This window comes from Buteo buteo, chromosome 8 (genome assembly GCF_964188355.1).
Source record: "Buteo buteo chromosome 8, bButBut1.hap1.1, whole genome shotgun sequence".
Lineage (NCBI taxonomy): Eukaryota > Metazoa > Chordata > Aves > Accipitriformes > Accipitridae > Buteo > Buteo buteo.
In genome coordinates, this window is record NC_134178.1 from 17,486,084 (window position 1) to 17,503,863 (window position 17,780).

At 45.3% G+C, this 17,780-nt stretch overlaps 1 protein-coding gene across 2 annotated transcripts in view; it reads left to right on the forward strand.

The window, feature by feature from the left end:
- Positions 1-17,780, forward strand: part of TIAM1 (TIAM Rac1 associated GEF 1) — a 194,290-nt gene that overhangs the window by 19,455 nt on the left and 157,055 nt on the right. The gene's annotated exons all lie outside the window — the stretch shown is intronic.

Consider the following 17,780-nt stretch of genomic DNA (forward strand, 5'->3'; position numbering starts at 1 on the left):
TGTTGTGACTATTTGAACCCCTCTTTGATGCCCAGTAGCTTTGAGACCTACCAGCAGTTATGGGTGACCCAGGAAGCAAAGGACATTTCTGATGCTCATTCTTACTAGTCCTTGCTGCTTGTGCTATGGATCTGAATGTTTTTGCACTGCAGATGACCTGCGTCAGGGGTACTGATAATAGTCTTTCATAAATATTTTAAGTCAGGAGTTACTCATGCATATGGTATTCAATTTTACTTATTTATTTTATTCGGTGTTAAGAGCAGAAGAGTTGAACACTCGGAAGTTCAGGGGAAACCCTGCCTGAAGACTGCCTGTGTGCATTCATCACAGTGGTCTTAAGTAAATGGTATGCAACTGTGTAATGAGTTTATTATTTTTTTTCTTCCTAGGACCTTCATTCAGGATGTTTCCTTTTAGCAAAGAATTTATAGGTTGGTTTTTTTTTTTTTGAAACTTCCCTTGTGTAACCTCCAAAGAATATTTTAGAAGCAGTTTGCTTTTTTTCCTTTTTCCTTATAAAAGTAGTTTGTGCAGAAATAGCAGGACATATCTTTGATGGGTTGTTGTTGCTCTGTTTTGCATCTCTCTTGTGGCTTTATGGAATTGCTCTTGCTTTCCCTTCCTTGGCTGTGGGAATTCCCTTTAGAAATTATTTAGATGCTGGGGGAATTTGGGTTGTGCTTCATGTCAAATCTTTGTTGGGCTAGAGAGAAGGTTGTCCTTCTAACTGTTAAATTCCTGCTCTATGGGCAAGGAGATCAGTACTAACCCCTAAGTCTTAAAGCAAGGAGTGCTCGTGTGAGCACCTCACTTACAGAAGAAGCTTTCGGCTTCTTCCCTGGGGAAGCAGCCTGGCTCTGTGGCTGGGACTGCCACCTGATGGAGTGGTCCAAAAATCTCCTTCTGCTGCTTAAACAAGGCCTCTATTGGTGTTTTCCCCACTGGGGTTTAGATCAAGCTTTTGATATAACTGTGTCTCAAACTGGGGAGAAAAAAGAATAAAAATGTAAAACCCCCCAAACACTACCTCTGAACACTTCACTGCAAAAATATTTGACTTCAGTGGCTTGTTTTAAGCCTTGGCTTCTGATCTCCTTTCAAATCAGGTGTATTGCTGAAACTGCTTTGCAATATTTATAGAGTTTTGCCACTGAATTTGCTGTGCGAGAGGGAATCCCTTTATTTTTCCACTGCGAATGAATTGCTGTCGGGTCAGTTCTCCTTTTTATGGAAGAAGGTTCGTTTCAAAAGTCTAAAAGTATAAATTCTCTGTCTGATATTTGACTTGAGTGGGTAGCACTGCTAAAAAATTAATGGAATGAAATAGGCTGGATGATGATTTCTCTAACTATGTGAAGAAGTTTTATATTCTTCTTTTCTTTTTAATTGCCTGGTGAGCTTTCTTCTTCACTATCCATATATCTATCTATCTCATTTCTCTTTTTCCTTTGCATCCAATTCCCTCAGATCCTGGTGCTTGTAGTCGGGTTAGCAACTTACTCTGCCAGCACTGGCATTGCTTTTAGAGATCTGACTGGGCCAGCTGCTGACGTGTTTAATACGGCTCTGTACGTTTGATGTTTGTGCTGATAACCTCAGGCAGTTTGGGATGCTTCAACTATATAGAAATGGAGCTGAAATAAAAAGTTTTTATACATGAAGACAGTTTTCTGCACAGGAGGTAACAGCGATTTCCGATCTTTTTTTTCCTGGTGTGTTGGTGTGTCTCGGTTGCCCACTGCCACACCACAAGCAGCTGTGTTGGCTTTGCTGCCGGTCCCCATGGGAATGGAAGCGGAGCCATGCCGGGTGTCCGAAAGCCATCCAAGGCGGCCCTGGGTACCTCTGTGACTAGGCGGCATGGACTGGACTGGCCACAGCATTGCTGCTGCCCTCAGCCCCTGCCCCGGGTGCCTTGGCATGAAGGGTGGCAGGCAGTACTCCCGTGGGGAGCAAGGGGTAGTGTGGCCCCTCATGGGTGCTCCTGGAGAGGGGTGGTACTCGACCCAGAAAGGGGAGAAGAGGCAACATCTCTGCCTTTATGAGGTTACCCACTTCCTTCTACTCATGTGCACACACAGATTTTTTCCAAGGAGTAACGAGGGCAGGGCAGAGGCAGATTTTACTCTGGAACAGTGTTTTATATCACTTTGCAACAGCGTTTATTTCCCGTGGGCAAAACCAAACGGTAAATACCTTTTAGATTGCAAAGAAACATTAATTACTTTAGCATATTCTTCTCTGGCTCAACTCTTGCTGTTTTAAAAGCCTAGGTACGGCATTTTCCATAGCTTGGATTTGTTTGTGTGTGAAGTCAGAATTGTATAAATAAAACAAACACGTTTTCCGGCAAAATGTTTTCCCTTAAATAAGTACTGTCTGTAGCTGGGTAAAAATTAGTAGTGTCTTTGTTGAATTTCTTTTTCTTCTTTGAAGTTTTTTTTCATATACTATACCTAATTGGCAATTTCCAATATTATTCTTTGTAATTGTTTTGTGGTTATTGTCTGCTCTGGTTTGGAAAGACTCATTAGGAAGAAAAGCACTTGATCCCCAGCCGAAGAGTGGTATTTACGATGTGTTATGTGCTCTTGGTTTGGTGAGGGTGGTTTGCAGAAGGTGTTTTTGCTGCTTCAGGTCCTGTCACTATCAAAAAGCAGTACTGATGACAAAATTGCTTTTTCCCTGTCTACTGTGCTTGAGCAGTTTGTGTATGTGCTGCTTGTGAACGGTGGACTGTCTTGGATTTTGGCTTTCTGAGTTGGAAGGCAGGTGGCTCTGCTGCACCTCCCTTTCTTCTGGAGGACCTGACCCAAGGCTTGGGGAAGAAATTAGGATGGCAGCGCTATTGCTGTGTTCGGACCAAACAGGGAGCTCAGTGGGTCTCCTGAGCAAATGGGAGTCCACGTGGTTGGGATTATCTGGTATTAAATGAAATGACAAACATGCAAACAAAATCCGGGTGTTCTGCCTGTCACTTACTACTTGCACATCTCAAAGGCTTATGCTGTGCCATGGCAGGTCTGAGGACTGTACGGCATATCCATGTGTGGCCATGTTTGTAAGGAGTCCTATTAGGTTGTTAGGTTTGCGCACTGGGAATGGGAGGTGAGGATGTGTTTTGCAGGAGTGGGGTCTGATTTAAACCAGGCTTCAGAAAACAGTGCTTTGCAGGAAGAGCTGTGTTGACAAGGGAGCGTGGAAACATCTCACTTCTTCCCCGCTGCCTCCTGGGAGCGGGCAGATACCCAGCAGGCAGGCTGGTTTGGTGTCTCTGGCTGACGAAGAGGCTAAGGAAGGAGCTGAGGCAGTCCTTGCAAGAGGGCTGCTTGGGAGGCATGCCCTGGCCCTGCTGTGGTGGGGATCTGCCTGCGTGGCTAGGGGACAGGGCCAGCACTTGCCTGGAGTGGCTCTCTGGAGACAGGGACTGGGGTCAGTGTTTGTGCAATGTGGGCACCTGGGATGTGGCTGCAACTCTTGGAGTATTCAAGAGGAGGTATGTCTACAAATAATAATAGGGCTGCCTTTGGGGGGGCTTTTCACTTTCCTCAGTGTTGCAGTGACCTTTATAGGTGGTACACCTTTCGAGGTATGCCTCAGTTGTTCACTTTTCACACTTGTCTCCTTATTGTATAGCATCTTTTTGCTGACATCAATTTGCGCCACCTCTTGTATAAAATTATGGAGTTCATTCCAACCAAAAACCAAGAGCTTCATTCAGATCCACTGTGGTCAGCAAGCTCTCTGGAGCCATGTCATATTGGAGATACAGAGATAAGCTCCTTTGGGTATGGCACTGAAATACCAACTGTAGTCATGCTGAGATTTGGGCATCTGCTTAACTCTTACGCTCGTGGTGTGTAAATATAGACCATGCATAAATGTGTAAAGCCAAGCACATGCCTTGGCCTCTGTAGGACTTAAACCATCAAATGTGATCTGGAATAGCCTGAACTGAAATGGAAAAAGTAGCTATGTTTTCATTGTATCTAATGGATATGTTGCAAGAAACAAACTGTGGGATTTAAAAACTGGCTATTCCGCAACAGTTGCATTTCTTTTGGCGCTCAATTACATACCTCTGCATGTGTGACTGTAGGCATTTTGGAAACGCTAGCCTCTGAACTGTGTTTATGGAACAGCTTCCCATCAGGAATTGACCCAGGGTCCTACAGAGCTAAAGGCATGAATTACGACAGCCTGCGAGATGTGGATCCTTAATTGAGGTTTCGCATCCTTCATGCGTCAGTGGCAGAAGGGGACTTACCAGTTGGTTGGATTCACAAAGACAGCGAGTTCATGGAGATGGGCACACAAGGAATAGAGACCAGACGGAGCAGTTCTTCTTGTTCCTGCTATCCACATTCTCAATCTTTTCAGAGCCTGCTTTTTCAGCAACAAACATGCCCGTGCTGTTAGTTGGCTTGGTGTTTTTTGTCTTGCCAAGTGAAGAAGTGATCCTGAAAGGCTCCTGTGGGGTACTGCGAGGATCTTCCCCCTGTTCCCTCTGTAAGGAAAAGTTGTTCATACTGTTAACATGGGCATCAACCCAGCCCCCGCTGACTTCAGCAAGATGTGAGGGTGCTCGGGGTAGGGGGGAAATCTAGCCCTAAAACTTCCCTGTAGTTTGTGCATTGTTATTTTTGGCTGCGCAGAATCAGAAAGGTCACATATATTAACCTTTTCTTTTTTGCTTAATTTTGACATGGCTATTACCCTTTCTGCAATCTGGCTGCCTGGCTGAGCATGCTAATGTCTCGGGACACATCTGTTTTCTGGTCTCTTTGAGTAACTGTATACAGACCATCTTCCTGCCATCATCTCAGCCTAAATATCCCTTTGCAACTGGGCAAACCAGTAGCTGAATATAAGGAGAAAAAGATCCTTTTATTCTCGTAATGGATTCTAATACTAACTGCATCGGTGGGCGATCAGGGATGGGAGGAATTTGCCTTTGAAACTGTCATCATCATCCCCATCACTGATTCTCTTTGCCATTGCAACAAGAAGCAAAAAAACTTTCCAGAATCTTCCCTTTCTGAGTTAATGAGAAAATGTTCATGGTGTAGTATGCGTTACAGTATTTACAGCAGGGCTCTGCTGTAAATACAAGTCTGAATTCAATGGTGGTGTTGATCTGCAGCTTGCTCATCCCATCTCCCTCCCTGACTCTCAGCCCCTCAAGTGAATTATGCCTTGTGTTCAGTGCAGGGCCATCTGTTTCCCTGTATGTTCTCTCTTTTGCTGCAGCCTGATTTGAATGGAAAGGTGAGTCTAAATACATATGACGAGGAGCAGCTCTTTTGTTCTTCAAACAGCTTGTTTTCTAGCAGAGGAACCAAGTGATAAACACTGGATTTTTAGCTGTCTTGCAAATGTGCTCCTAATTCAAGAGTCCAGGGGATTATTGGGAGCAGTATTGAGGGGTACCCGTGTTTTGGGATTAATTTGGCACCTCAGACATAAAAGTCTCTCGTGACTGGGCCTGAGCAGCTTTTCAAAGATACTGAAATCTGTGTTATGACCTAAAGCTACTGCCAGATAGCCCCCACCCACATGTCTTCCTGATTCACGCAGAGGAGAGAGCTGTTGCTGCTATCTAGGTTTTTCTGTGCTATCTCCTTTTACACTCTAAATGGTAATTTAATTTCCACATTTAGAGACCTTAATTAATTATGAATAAAATAATTTGTATGAATTTTAGAGCTGAAGGGTGATGAATTAATGGTGCTCTGCTGACGTGAGGCTGCTTTACCAGAAGGGATTCAGCACAGGAGTGGCTGCGCCAGCTCTGCCCCGTTCTGCCCCATGTGCATCCCTGCGACATGGGGTGGGAGGAAAAGGAGGAGGATTTCCATCCCCTGGCATCCTGGGGAGGCTGGCACAAGGGAGTGGACAAGGAAAATGCTAGCAACCATGTGGTGAGATGTTCAGGGAGCCAGTCTGCTTGAAACCACTCTTGGTAGGATTGATTTTCACGAAGGGTTCATTTCCACCTGCGTACCCTGAGTTGCGTGGGTGCAGGAGCATCCAGGACTACAGAAGGCAGGGTCTGGCACGCAGCGTGCAGATGGAAGGAGGAGTTGTTATCTCTGGCAACAGCGTGGGCTTTGACTGGCCCAAGACACCTGGAGCAGCATGCATCTCCGTCTCTGCCATGCTGTAGAAGTGGCCTTGTGCACTCCTGTTTATTTTCTGCTCTCTTTTGTGGGTCCTCCTGCCTGCCTCCTCTGCTGCCTCAAGCCCCCTGGCAGACTCAATCGTCTGGTGCTTGCTCATGTCGAGTAGGTCAAGGGTCCCCTTGATGGTTGGTTTTAATAGATCTGATGAAGAAGGAATTTGGTTCCAAATGCATATTGTCATATTTTATGTGGTCAGATTTGCTTCCTGTTCAATGGAGTAGAGGACTGTGCAGATCAGCTCTGGTTGTTTCTCTTTGTGCTTTTTTTATTTTTTCTTTTTTCCTCTTTCTTTTGGGATCGCGGAGTTTGCTGAAACTTTTAGGCTTGGTCCCCAGGTCTCCGTACAGGCAAAACTTCCAGTGATTTTAGCAGTCACCTCTCCTTTTGGCTTGATGCCGCTTGCTTGATGCCTGTGGACATCAATCATTTAACAACTGCAACATTTATCAGGTGCTACTCGAATAGCTGTCTTCCTCCAAGAAGTGCTCTGCATTTTGGAGCACTGTACAGTTCTGTCTTTCTTTTGTTACCTTTCTGCAGAGGCCGGTGGGCCTAAAATTACTTCTGCTGTCTGTCTCCTGGCTCCCGAGCAGCAGTGCCTGTTTGATGCCTGTGTGCACACACATATTGCACTGGCCTTCTGCTCTCCCTGCCTAGTCCTTTTTATTCTCGGGGACAGGCAGGGTAAAGCTGAGTCCAGGCTTTGTACTCCAGGCGCTCCTAGGACCGAAAGGGGTTGTTTTCTTTTCCTAGAAGCTTTGCTTGCAAAAGTGAACAATGAGCAATCCAACTCCTAGCAGTTTTATTTGGCAAAGTTTCCTACTCTGGGTCATCTCTAGCTCTTCCTCTGCAGAACCAGTGGAAACACTATTGTTTAATCCCAGCAGCCTTCCCGAAGTCACTGGTTTTGTGTTTCTGGCTCGTCCCCTTCCCATGTGCTGTGTGTCTTTATCTCCAGTTAGCAGTCCTGCTGGGTGATGCCTTGGCTTTGGATACAGGTCGGGTGTTGCGCAAGGTCTGTCTGTCTGGAGGGCAGATTGCCATCAACAAGCTTCAGTATTTTTTCATGAAACAATACTTAAACTTCCAGGGGTCAGCTGGAGGTGACGGTATCATGTTGCTTGGAGTGACTGACAAGGCAGTGACAAAGCTTTATGCTGCATAACTCATTCTAGTATCACCAAGTGTGATAAACAACTTGCTCAGACCCTGAGAGCAGCAGTGAAAGCAAGCTGGGTTAAGGTTTTAAGTCCGTTGTAATGAACTATCAAAAAACAGTCTAAACAGAAGTGGTCAAATTACTCATGGGGCCCCCTGGTTTTGTATGACTTCTTCATGCTTAATCATTTATTTTCTAAGCTAATAATTTCATAGCATTTCTTTCACAAGGTTATAGAACAGAGGCTAAGTGAAACAAATGCCAAGTGTTCGCTGAGCGTGTGGGTGAATGTGGTGGTGTAGGCTCATGTACTACACATCCCTGCCTGTAGGCTTCAGGTGGTGCTCAGGGGGGTGAAAATCCACCTATGGTGAAGATGGGGCCAAGTCATAGGACTTCCCCATCAGTCTCCCCACTGCCCTGGCCCACCCAGCAGGAGGGGGGACACTTGTCAGGGGGAAGAGTCAGCAATGGGGAACCCCTTTTCTGTCCCACTGCCCTGTTGTGTGTCTGGCCAGAGCCTCACCGGGCGATGCCCACCAGCTCCGTTGGGTGGGTGGTCTGCTCAGGGTCCCTTTCTGTTTTATTACTCTGACCTCTTGATCCTCATACCTCTGCTTTTTTTGCATGTGTTGTCCCTGGCAATCATCTGGTTGCCCAAATACTTATCTCCTTCTTTACAAAATACAGCTTACGTTGTTCTTTAACCCATCTCTGTTACTCCTAAAACCTTGGTATTTCAGCCCAGGCTACTTTTAATGAAAAGAAGATTCCTGATAGTAAAGAGAGGCACAAACTGGAAACCTTTACTGGTTTTGTGTGTATTTACCCCAGTACTTGTTGGGCTAGGCTGCTCTTAAAGTTTTCTTCAAGGTTTAAAGAAAAAAAAAAAGCATGCTTGCATAAATATATTGAACTGATACACAGCCTATTCTGAAAACAAGAAAACAAGACACGTTCAGCTACTTGAGTATCCACTGGCATATAGCCACAGCCTCTCTTACTGAATTGCTCTGCTGCATTGTGAACCTGATCATAAAGGTCTAATTTAAAGTAGTTACACTGGTAACTATATTTACTACTATAAACTACACTAGTAGGTTATATTTAAAAAAACAAAAAGAAAACCCAGAACTTAAGAGCTTTCCTGTCTGCATGTTCCTCCTGAATCCTGCAACTTTTCCAGTTCCTTCTTGACAATTAATGCAGTTGCTCAGTCTTGCTTCTATTTAAATCTGTAACATTTTAACCACTGGTTTCTATAGGACAAAAATCAAGTGTCTTTAACTAATAATGACATACAATAGTGGTTGTTAATGAGATGGTGATACATGAGTAAAATACCAAGATGAGAAGGATGTGTTTCTCTGAGACAACATAAAACAGTAAGTGTTGCTCCTCTTTTTCAGGATGTTTTTTCAAAAAAGAAAAAGGGAGGAAAAAATAGAGATGGGGCAGCATTCACAGTCCTCCCTGTGCCATCCATGTCCCACCCAACCTAGTTTGCCAGAAAGAGAAAAGTCCTGGAGTTATGAGGTCCCTCTCGACACATCCCAAGGAGTGCGGCAGCCTCGTGGGCACGAGAGCCCCAGCCTGCTGAAGGGAGCAGCAGAAATAATTTGGCTGCGTGATGCGCTGCTCGTCAGGCCCACAATTGGGTGCTGGCAGGGTGTGTGTGCCAGTGTACTTGCTGATGGGGGAGCTGGGAAGGGAAAAGCCTGCAGGGCAACACAGACTCAGAAGCACAGGCCGGGTGATTTCTACCCTCTACTTCATTAATTCTACCTGATTATTTCTAATCATTGGTCTATAGAAAGTCCCTGCTCTCCTGGCTGGGAGAGTGAAAGCTAATGGGAATATAATTAAAGAACAGCGTGGTTTTCCCTAATAAAACCCCATGTGTGTTTCTGAAGGCTGTTCATGTTCAGCACGGTCCTTCGGGTGCCTGCAAGCGCTGGTCTGGAGGATGTCACCTGTCACCCATGGGCTCTGTTTGAGCTGCGGATGTTCGGGCTCACTGCCCCAGTGGGGCTGGTAGGTGGGCACTGCAGGGTGTCTGCTCTCATCCATGCTGGGTTACAGCCCTTGCACCTCCCAGATGGGGGTGCGACTCCCCAGCAGGGCGAGGGTCTGGCTCCTCATCTTTATCTTCTCGTGCTGGCAATTGCACGGGAGTTTGTTCAGAAGCAGAAGGCAATTAATGTTGCAGGTCAGGAGGTGTTAAGAGCTGTGCTGAGGCTGCAGCAAGGCTTCTTTAACGGGTTTTCATATGTAGCAAAGGGGCGCTGAATATTATTACGCTTTTGATAGAGGTGCGGGTTAGTCTCGCTTCCTACACTTGCACATCCGCCTCGAATCTGTCCGCAATGGTCTCAATACTCACTTTGTTGACTTTTGGCCATTTCTAAACTAGCTTTAAAAAGTATCTGGAGCAAAAATGGGTCGCTTAGCAACCCGTTCCTGCCGAGGGCTGCCGGAGAATGGGTCAGCGATTAACAATTATGTACAATTGAGGTTAAAAATGCAGGGCAGTCTGCGACATCGTTGCTCTGATGGCTGGAGTATTTCAGCATTACGATATTGGGATTTATGGTGGTGGTAAGTAAATTTGTGCCAGTTGTAGTTCTGACCTCATGAACATGATGATTAAAGACTTTAGTGTTAAGAAATTGGACTGAATTCTCTTTTCTTTACCGGTATATTACAAAAAAGCATTAAATAACCATCGGATGAGTAACATAGGCATGATCTATGTTTTACATATATTTTTTTTCCCAAGGCTCTGGGCCTTCCCCTGGCCATGTGACTTCCCAGATGAACAGAAATAGAGCTGCACGGGAGAGTGGAAAATGCAGAGTCTAGCTATAGAGCAGAAATGTGGAGGGAAGGTGCGTTTCTGGTTTTGGTCACGTACCTGAATGTTGATGCACTGTTCTTCCAAGCAAGGAAACAACAAATGCCACATGAGCTTGATGAATATATTTTTCTGAGCCTTATTTTGGCAACATCATCGTTTTCCTAAGTCCTTGGTGGTTCTTTGGTTTCTGGATGAAGAGATCCTTGGCAGCTTTTTCTCCTTTCACAGAGTAGAAAAGGAGGTAGCTTGGTTGTGATTTCATTTACCCCAATAAATGTCCCAGTACTTATCATTTCTGCAGGAACATACAGTGAAAATATCAATCATTAAAACAGCACTCTATCTCTTCAATGTTTTTATAACTCTGGAAGTGAAATCAAGGTTGTTTTGCCAAGTCATTTACTTTCATTGTCTAATCAATTTCTAAAGGCTCTTGCCTATTTGCTTCTTAGTTTAATTAACCCTTCTTTTCAGCCTTATCCCACCCTAGTCATCATCCCAAACTTGAGAATTAAGGATCAGCTGACAGCACCTCTTCAGCAGTCACGGAAAGCGCTGAGTTCCAGGAGCCCTGACTGGAGGTGATTTATATTCCTAAAAACTAATCTTCCATCACTGTCCGAAGCTGACAATGTCATGGGCAAGTGAGCAGCTCTTTTTTCCTACACTCCCTTGACCATTTTTTTTTCCCCTGCTTCCACTGAACAGGCTTATTCCCTGCCAACTTGAAAAATACATATTTATTTTTTAAAGAGCCCTTTCAGGCTAATATTACTTATCACCTTACCTGCTACCACTGGTCCAGGAGAAAAATGATCTTAATGCCCCTTTCCACAAGACTAAGAGGATGGCTTAATGAATGCTTTCCTTTCTTGGTTTTGATCATTAAACATACTTTACCATTGTCGGCTCTTTATGGCTTCGGACTAAGTGGCAAAATCCATACTTGAGACTTTGCAGATGCTTTTAAGTGTCATTAAGGATCATTAATATGCAGAGCAATGCCACACAACAGAGGCTGCTAGGGTAGGAAATGAGATCCATCATCTGTTGTTAGAGCTGCAGGATGACTTTAGGTCAGCAGAAATCAGTTACTGGGACTGGATGTGGGCAAGGGTTCCTCATTGGTATACTGGGAGTGTGGGGGTGGGATGGGCATGGAAGAAGGCAAACCTGAACAGCTTTAGGGTTCCTCCCATCCTTGTACTGCAGTGTTGATTTGGAGCATCTTTTGAATCCTGTAGCTCTTGCAGTCATTCCAATGTCTCCTAACTACAGAAAGACTATGCCCAAACTTGATAGCTTGGACTACATTTGTATAAATTGAATTAACACACAGTTTCAAGCTATGTACTGCCTGCTTCCACAGGCCAAAGATTTTTTTTTTTTTTTCCTTCCTTCCTGGCTTCTTGATTAGTGTCTTAATTTCTGCCTTCTGAGGCTTTTCCTGGTTTTGCTTTTTTGTTTGCCACCAGCGATTAATTTCTACACCCACCTACCTGAGGCAGGCGGTTGCATGGGCAGTGCTTGCACTTGTTTGTGGTGGTACCGATACACTCGGGTAATTTCGCTGCCAAATTGAGTTGGCAGTGACCACTGCTCACTGCCCCATGCCTATGCATGGCAGCCAGTTGTGTGCTCAGCCTCATCCTAGGATGAGTCGGGAGTTTTAATCTAACAAAATCCCTCTGTATTGGAAGGAAATCGAATGCTGCCACTGCTGCCTGCCATGTTTCCTGCTTGCTTTCAGTGGTACATCATAGTTTATGAAGGCTTTCCATCTTCTGCAGTACAGGCCCAGTTTTTTGTCAGGCAAGGACTTTGTGGATTGCAGCTTAGGCTCTCTGGGGGTGCTTGCGATGAAAGGTCTGCTGCCCATTTACCTGCAGCTATAAGATGCTTGCTCGATAGCTGGCGTGAGCTTTCTGCCTTTCTTCCCTTGCATGGAAAGGCCTGGGAGTATCAGGACTGGGGGTGGCAGGGAGCAGGAGTGTTTCCTGTGGTTTGTCGTGGCTCAGCAAGGAAGGCAGACTGGCTGAACAGCAAATTATATATTTCTTCTTTATTTACTTAAAGAGCGTTTCTCCACCTTGGAAAGTTCAAAAGATTATTCTGTGTGCTGGTTTCTGATACCGAACAAGCTGGAAATGTTAGTGGTTATGTTAATGTTGCTTCTGGCTCTCATGGCATTCACTTTTGAGAAATAAAAATGGTTTTAATGTGCTTGGCGTGGGAGCTTTGGTTTGAAATGAATACTGTCAGCCATATTAAAAAGATGATAAATTACACTGAAAAACGTGTGTTCGTTTCTAGTAGCAGCACTAGGGTTATGCCGCAAATAGAGTAAAAGCAGAATTATTTAAAATGCAGGTGTTTGCCCCTCCTGGCTCTTACCATGCTGTGCTGTACTGCTCTTTGTGTGTGTTGTCCCATGGTTGCTTTTTGCTGGTGGTGAAGCCAGCTCACTGTGTGGTGGATCCTGCTCAGGTGGGGCACTGGCATGTGTGGCCTTTCCCCAGGCTCCCTGCTGTGCTGTGGGGGGTTCCCCAGGCATCCTCAGCACATGGGCCCCCTTGGTGTTGCCCCGTCGGACTTGGCTTTGCACCCGCAGTGGCAAACGCCCTGCCTCCAGGCAGAGGGATGCCTATGAGAAGGCTGCACCCGGGCTACTGGCTGCTGCCCTGGAGTCCTGCTTTTTGGGCTACTCTTGCCTGTTGCTGGTTGCTTTATGTGCTCATTAAAAGCAGTGGGAATTCGCGGGTAAAAGGGAAGATAGAAAATGTAACCCAGGGTAAGGTCTAATAGATTTGTAGATGAAAACCAACTTGACATATTTCTGTATTTGGGATTTATAATCCAATCGTTCCTTCACTTGCACAGCAGGGACTGAAACAGCATGTAGTTATTTACATATAGGGAACATTAAACAGCCACCTCTTTAAACCATATGTGAACATAAAATCCAACAACCACTGCTGAGTAATGGGTATCTGCGAAAGATGAGAATAAAAATAAAGCAGAAACAAACATAATGAAAAGGTATTATTGCAAGAAGTAGCTGTGACAGCGGCATATTATATCCCTATACTGAAGTGAAAATGGGACCCTGTAAATCTGTATCCTCTTGCCTTTTGAATTAACACTATACACATTGAACATGTGCAGATGGTTTGCCTTGTATTCCTCTGTAGTTGTAGTGAGCTGGTGTGGGGGCTTGTGATGTCTTACCACTTTGCCATAAGGAACTAGAGAATGGCATGCCCATCGGTCCAGGCTGCTCGGACTTGTTGTCATTGCTCCTTTGGGGCAGTTGTGATCCCTCAGAAACCTGAAACCTTTTTTTAATTTACTGTCAGTTAATTTAGGGGCTGGCTTGGTTGCTCAGGGTACTAACCTCCCAGCCAGTGTAATGCCTGCCTGTCCTTTGAGATTGTCATGGTTCAACCCCAGCCAGCAACTAAGCATCACGCAGCCGCTCACTCCCTGCCCCCCCCCCAGTGGGATGGGGGAGAAAATTGGGAAAAGAAGTAAAACTCGTGGGTTGAGATAAGAATGGTTTAATAGAACAGAAAAGAAGAAACTAATAATGATAATGATAACACTGATAAAATGACAACAGTAGTAATAGAAGGATTGGAATGTACAAATGATGCGCAGGGCAATTGCTCACCACCTGCCGACCGACACCCAGCCAGTCCCCGAGTGGTGACTCCCCACCCCCCTTCCCAGTTCCTAAACTAGATGTGACATCCCATGGTATGGAATACACCGTCGGCCAGTTTGGGTCAGCTGCCCTGGCTGTGTCCTGTGCCAACTTCTTGTGCCCCTCCAGCTTTCTTGCTGGCTGGGCATGAGAAGCTGAAAAGTCCTTGACTTTAGTCTAAACACTACTTAGCAACAACTGAAAACATTAGTTTTATCAATATTCTTGGTATACTAAACTCAAAACATAGCACTGTACCAGCTGCTAGGAAGACAATTAACTCTATCCCAGCTGAAACCAGGACAGAGATGCAGTGCCAGGTAGCTGGCTCCCGAAACAGCTGTGGTCCTGCAGGAATTAGGATTAATTTGTTCAGGTGCTGAGACACACTCCTGTGACTGTATTGCCTGGACTGCGATGCTGCCCGCAGTGCTGGCATGGGCACCTTGGCTTTGCCATAGTTACTGTGGATACTTGACAACTCCCGTGGCTATTGTCAGGCTGCTGCAATGTAAGGGTGTGTGCTTTGGATGTTTTAGTTTTGAGATTGGCAAAAGGGATGAGGGGCTATTAGTGGTCTTTCCTTCCTCTTTTGGGAGAAAAATGTATGGAGGGGCATCCTCTTTGGAGAAATCACGGCTGTCTGTATCATATGAAATAAATACATGTAGAGGCTTTCCCTAAAATACTATGTTTTTATGCATTCTTTCCATTGGTTGCTTAGTTTCTTGACATATACTGCCTACTCTCCTGTCCTTTTGCATTTCTAATACTAATTACGAACAGGAACTTGAAAATAATTCCCTCATAAAGAAGAGGCATCCCCAAATGGGTGCAACTGCATCCTGCAGAAGCCATGCTTATCCCATAGGCATGTTTTGATGGTAGGTCTAGATACTGGGGTCTCAGCATGCAGGTTAGATACAGAGAGCTGTTAGTTCTAAGTGAGAAATGTGTTCCCTCCTGATCAATAAATGCGCATCTGAATCCCCTCATTGCTGAAGTCCTCTGTGGTACTGGTGATGGTGAGCCTCGGAAGAGTAACTTTTGTTGGTTTTTAGAATAAAAGGAGAAGCTAATTTCTGTGATACAGGGGGATAAGACAGTAGGTTTCTGTCACAGAACTAAACCACTGCTTCCTACTACTAAAATACTGTTTCTATGGCATTTTAACAAAATGTATCTCCCTTGTCTTTTAACCTTCTGCATTCCTGTGCCTTGAAGGGAGGGTGATGAAGAATGTGGATGGCAGGAGGCTTAAGAAATTTTTGTTCTCAAATCCCCACTATTTTTAAGTAGGGTTTTAGAAATTGCAACTGTATTTTAATTTGGTTTGTCAAAGTATAATTACCGCAAATGAGGTAAGAAACTAATTTAAACACAGCAAGTGTAGTGGAGAATCCAATTTTCAGAAATCAGTGAAAATGTGATTGGAGTCATTAAGTGCTGACTTCATTAATTAAGAGTCAGTTTTTGACGTTTCAAGCTTGCATTGCTAATTGTCCGTGGAGAGGGTAGAAAAATATTTTGTTCGCTGCAAAATTGGTCACTCCCTAGACCTGTGTAGCTGATGGCATGAACACTGCCTGGTGGCTTGGGCGAAGCCACAGCGTTTGAGATTTGCTTCCTCAGGTCCCAAGCTCTTTGTCCCTCCCTGCCCGCTGCTGCCCGCAGCGAGGGACATGTGGGAGTACATTTTGGGGCTGCCGTGTGTGCTGGGGCCCGAGCTCCCTGCTGTGTGGGAGGCTGGCGCTGCCTCTGCTATTGCTGGGCAACCCCTCGTGCTGGGGCTCAGAGGAGCCTCTGGGGGCTGTACCCCATGCTGGGGCACTATTGGGGTGGAAGAACCTGTCTGTGGCTGGGCAGCCATGGGCTTCAGCTGCTCCTTGTCTGGTCTCAGCCAGGGAGGGCAATTCGGCTGCCCCTGGGTCTTCTCTGGCCCAGAGGAGCCCCTGGCATAGGAGCTGGACCAGTGCAGGATCTGCTCTGTCTCGAAACGGGGCCTGGCCACGCTCAGCCAAGGTCTTGGTAGCTTGGCGAATGGCTACCAAGAGGCATCGCTTCATTGCCAGATGATGCCGTGCAGTGTCGTGTCACAGAATACAGACCAAAAGCGAGTCCTTTATGATAATTTTCAGGAGAAGGATTTTACTGAGCTAGAGATGGATGCCCAGCTCCTTAACCTATCTTGCTTTCAAACTTTCATCTTGAATTGCATGTCCATCTTGATAAAATGACTGGATCTCTCTGCAGACTTAAGGTGCTGTTAAAGTTATTAATAAAATAAATCAGTCATAGAAGTGTATCCTCGTCACTTCTTGTTTGCAAAATTGTCTCTAAGTAGTCAGGATGTTATGCATTTTTAACTCCCGCAGTTCAACCAAGATGCTCAGCACGCTTTTGTTATGATAATGGAGAAACCATGAAAAAACCTGACATGCTGATAGTTATCATCATATAAAACAAGCCTTATGTTTACTTTCCTATTAAAAATGCTAATTTATAATTAAGCAGTGGCATTTGCAAGGCGCTTTTTCTTTCATTTTGTTGTTTTCCAAAACCCCAGATAATGCTGCTGTTTGGGCCTCCAGCATGGAAGCTGATGTGATAGTTTTTGTGCTTTGAGCTTTCACACCCACAAACAAATCCATCGGCAGCTGAGATCTCTTGCACTGTGTTTGAGTTTATAATTATCTTACGGCCCAGCGGAAGCCAGAACTCAGCTAGGAAGTTGCTTAAAACATATTTTTAAAACTTTGGCTGTGCTCATTTCTTAGGTGTGTGAAAACCACCAGCAGTTAAACATTTGTTTTAAGCAGAAAGCCCCTTTTTGCAGTTGTGGTGTTTTTCACAGTGCCTTGCAAAATTGCGTTTCCCTTTTCTTCCCAGGGGTTCTGACCTTTAAAGCCGAATGGGTGGTTTCTCTTGTACTTGATCATGTTTGTGCTAGATGTGGGGCATCCTCTGAAAAGCACGGGATACTCTTTGCCATTGGGCACCTGGTGGATTGTGCAGCCGGGGGTGGGCACCTCAAGGGAGCACTCATGGGAGCAGCCTCTGCCACCCAGCTATGTTCAGAAGGCATCATCTTCATGTCCCTCCCCTGTCCCTTTGCAGCCATGTGGTTTTCTGGATAACGCGCTTGGAGTACCTGGCAATGGCTGAATGCAGTGCTACAAAACCCAGAGAAGTGCCTTAAATAGCTAGGACAGGTTGGAGAAATCACACCAAGTTTTACTGACTAGGCCGGATAGAGAGGACTGTCTCTTCGCTGCCTGGTCTTCCATACACCCAGCAAGAAGCTTTTGTGTTTAGTGACAGGGGGTTTCCAGGCTGGAATGTGAGCTGGGCTTTCCGTAGGTTGTTCTCCCCCTCTCCCAGGCGCTGGGCACCCAGCTAAGCTCCTGCTCGCAGCTGCGGATTAGGGGAGTAATGAGGATACGCTTTGCTTTAGGCATAATTTCTTTCCTGTTACTTTTCCCTTCCCCATTTCCTTTTGTTTTATTTCTTTAGACAGCCTGTGCTGCTGCCTAATTGGATTACTAGGTCACTTACTGACTAACTGTGGGCTGTACATGATTGGGACCGGTCCCTGAGGCTTAGCAGTTTGGGGGGCTGATGTAGGCTGGCAGCCTGCTAAGCCGGTACTGTCCTGTGGAGCCTCAGTGGAAAATGGCATTTCCCACCAAACCCTGTAATGGCTGCATAAAGGAGTGGATCCTTCCCTTCATTTCACCTAGCTTTTTAGCTTTAGGGAGGAAAAATTTAAAAATTCTTTGGTTTAAAGTGTGCCGTGCGGTGCATAGTCTCCAAGTAGGACTGGCCGTCTTCTGTGAAACGCATCTAAATGTAAAACCTTGAATGCAGTTAAGATGT